Raw genomic sequence first — 3989 nt, forward strand, 5'->3', positions numbered from 1 at the left:
TGATATTGCCCCTGTGAAGCGTAGCCAGTCAGCTGAAAACTTTTACACCTGTAGGGATTGCAATAATTATAGTGGCAGATGTGAAGTAGGCTCAGCTATCAATGTCTGTTCCAACGGTAAACCTGTGATGAGCTCATACAGTGAATCCCAGAAAACCAGTGGACATTATAGCTCATACTATTCCTATGTATCCAATGACTCCTTTTTGCCAGAGTAATAGGTGATGATGTGAGAAATTATGCCAAAGCCTGGGAGAATTAGGATGTACACTTCAGGGTGACCAAAAAATCAGAAGAGGTGTTGGTAAAGAATGGGGTCTCCTCCTCCTGCAGGGTCAAAAAAGGTAGTGTTTAGGTTACGGTCAGTTAAAAGTATTGTAACACCAGCTGCTAGGACAGGGAGAGAAAGGAGTAGAACTGTATGATTTGGACTGGTCATACAAATAGTGGTGTTTAATAATTGTTGTAATGAAATTAATAGCGCCGAGAAGTGAGTATATACCAGCTAAGTGAAGGGAGAGAATGGTGAGATCAACTGATGCTCCTGCATGGGCTAAATTACCTATTAATGGAGGGTACACAGTCCATCCAGTCCCTGCCCCGGCTTCTACTATTGAGGAAGCTAGTAGAAGAAGGAAAGATGGTGGGAGCAGTCAGAAGCTTATATTGTTTATTCGGGGAAGTGCTATATCAGGAGCCCCAATTATTAGTGGTACAAGTCAATTACCAAATCCACCGATAAGAATTGATATTACTATGAAAAAGATTATTACAAAAGCATGGGCTGTAATGATGACATTATAGATTTGGTCGTCTCCTAATAGGGTCCCTGGTTGTCCTAATTCTACATGAATTAATAAACTCAGGGCAGTTCCTACTGTTTCTGCTCAGGCTCCAAATATTAATTATAGGGTGCCGATATCTTTATGGTTTGTCGAGAATAGTCAACGGTTGACGAACATAGGTAAAATGGCTGAGCAAGCATTAGACTGTAAATCTAAAGACAGGGATTAAGTCCTCTTTTTACCAGGCTTCGAGGTGATGAATCATGTTGAATCACAAATTCAGAAGAGCAGCTTCAATTCTGCAGGGGCCCCTCCCGACTTTTTGTCCTAGACGGCGGGAGAGGTAGACTGAAGCCAGTTGTTTAGGGTATTTAGCTGTTAACTAAAATTTCGTGGGTTTGAATCCCATCAATCTAGTGAGGAGTTAGCTTAATAAAAGCGTTTGATTTGTGTTCATGAGATGTAGGGTGATGTCTTGCAGTCCTTATTCCAGGAATTAAGTTTATTTAACTTGCTTAGGGCTTTGAAGGCTCTTGGTCTGTTTAACCTAAATTCCTAGTTTAGGGTAAATATAATAGGTGTTAAGGGAGGGTTATAGTTGTGATAATAAAAAGTGGGGGCAAAAGGATTGAGAATTTGTTGTTAGGATGATGCCACTTTATTTTTATAGTGTTGGTGGTTAGGAATAGGGTTAGGGTTGTTGAGTAGATTAATCATATGTAGAAGTAGAGGTTTAGTAGGGAGAGTATGGCTATGATTGTGGGTATTAAGGTTAGGTTGATTTTTGTTAGTTTGTTAATGATAATTCATTTTGGTAGGAATCCTGTTAGTGGTGGGAGTCCTCCAAGTGATAAAAGTGAAATAAGTAGTATTAGGGTTATTACTGGTGTTATATTTTAAGAGTGGGCTAGGAATAGTGTACTAGTATTTGAGTTATAGTTAATTATTGTGAATATGGTGATAGTAGGATGTAAATGATTAGGTTTAGTATAAAGGCTATAGAGTTGTATGAGATGATAGCTATTATTCATCCTATGTGGGCGATTGATGAGTAGGCTATAATTTTGCATAGTGTGTCTGGTTCAGGCCTCCTCAGCCTCCTACTATAATTGATAGGAGAGCTATTGATATGATGAGTTGGTAGTTGATATAAGATGGAGACTGGAGCTAGTTTTTATCATGTTAGTGATAGTTTTCTGGATATAATGGTGGTTCCTTTGGTGACTTCTGGTACTCATAGGTGAAATGGAGCTAGTCTGAGTTTTATAGGTAATGCTGTTAGGGTTATAAAGAAGGTAATGGGGTTTTGTATGTAGGTGATGGACCATTGTCCTGAGTCTAGTAATTTGATTATGATTGCTATTAAGAGTAGTGTAGATGCTGTAGCTTGTGTTATAAAATATTTGGTTGCTGCTTCTGTTGATCGTGAGTTTCCTTTGTTAATTAGTAGAGGGATGAATGCTAATATATTAATTTCTAGACCCATTCATGTTAGTACTCAGTGGGAGCTTGTTATTGTAATTATTGTTCCCATAAGTATGGTGAACAGAATAATTAATTTAGCAATGGGGTTGATTAGTACGGGAAGGGTATAAACCAACATTTTCGGGGTATGGGCCCGATAGCTTATTTAGCTGACCTTACTTTAGATTTGGTTGTAAGAGGGTAGCACGAAAAATTTGAAATTCTTAGGATTAGGTTCAATTCCTATAGCTCTAGAAATAAGAGGATTTAAACCTCTATTTTTTAATCTATCAAACTAACTCTTTTGTCAGACATATTTCTGTATTTGTGGGGGGGATGCTTGATATAGCAATGGGGAGAGATACATACAATATGCAGGCGGCCAAGGTAAGTGGAAAGAAATTTTTTCATAGTAGGTGTGTGAGTTGATCATATCGAAATTGGGGGTATGATGCTCAGATTCATAGGAATAATGTTGTGAGGCAAAGGGTTTTGATGGTGAAGTTGACTGTATGTAGTTCTGGGGTTAGGGGATTGTGGAATGCTCCTAGAAATATGATTGTTGTAAGAGCATTTATTATAATAATGTTTATGTATTCTGCTATAAAGAATAGGGTGAATGGTCCAGTGGCAAATTCTATGTTGAATCTGGATACAAGTTCGGATTCGCCTTCAGTTAGGTCAAAGGGGGCTTGGTTTGTTTCTGCTAATATTGAGATAAATCTTATCATAGCTAGTGGTCATGTTGCGATAAGAAGTCAGATATGTTCTTGTGTCATGATTAGTGAGAATATGGTGAGTGATCCATTTATAAGTATTAATGATAGGACGATGATGGCAAGGGAGACTTCGTATGAGATTTTCTGTGTGACCATTCGGAGTGCTCCGATTAGGGCATATTTAGAATTCGATGATCACCCTGATCATAGGATGGCGTAGATGGATAGGCTGGAGGTTGCTAAAATAAATAGAATACCAAAGTTTATGTTAATTAGGGGTTGTGGTATTGGGAATGGGATTCATATAATGAGAGCTAGGGAGAGTGCTAGGGTTGGGGCAATGGAAAATAGTAGTGGAGAAGAGGCTAGTGGTCATATAGGCTCTTTAATAAATAGTTTTAGTGCATTGACAAATGGTTGGAGAATGCCGTAGGGGCCTACTACATTTGGGTCTTTTTGTAATTGTATATATCCAAGGAGCTTTCATTCTATGAGGGTTAAGAATGCTATTGCAAGTAGAATAGGGATAGTTAGTGTGAGTATGTTTATAATGAATGTGAAGTGTTAAGGAGAGGAATTGAGCCTCTGAGGGTAAAGTTTTAAGTTATGCAATTACCAGACTTCACCACCTTAACTCTCCCTGTTCTAGGGTGGGTGGGGTTGATAATTTACTAGATTGATATTAATTCATTTATTGGATTTAAGGTTCTGGAGGAGAGTTGTCCTTATTTCTCTTGTCCTTTCCTACTGGGAGAAACTTGTAAATAGATAGAAACAGACCTGGATTGCTCCGGTCTGAACTCAGATCATGAAGAACTTTAATCATTGAACAAACGAGTATTTCTCTTTAAGCAATTTAAAAAGGCTTTTAAGGAATGCAAGAATGTTGACATGTTTAATTTACAGTTACCATTTTGACTTTCTTCTTTTTTTTATTATTTTATTATTCATATGTGCATACAAGGCTTAGGTCATTTCTCTTCATACTTTCTTCATACTTTTCTATGAACCCTGATTTCCAT

At 37.8% G+C, this 3989-nt stretch overlaps 1 pseudogene; it reads right to left on the minus strand.

Annotated features, from left to right (window-relative positions):
- Positions 1-2538: 2538 nt before the first annotated feature.
- On the minus strand, positions 2539-3510 carry LOC141416855 (NADH-ubiquinone oxidoreductase chain 1-like; annotated as a pseudogene).
- Between the last annotated feature and the right edge of the window lie 479 nt (positions 3511-3989).

This window comes from Castor canadensis, chromosome 1 (genome assembly GCF_047511655.1).
Source record: "Castor canadensis chromosome 1, mCasCan1.hap1v2, whole genome shotgun sequence".
NCBI classification, from domain to species: Eukaryota; Metazoa; Chordata; class Mammalia; order Rodentia; family Castoridae; genus Castor; species Castor canadensis.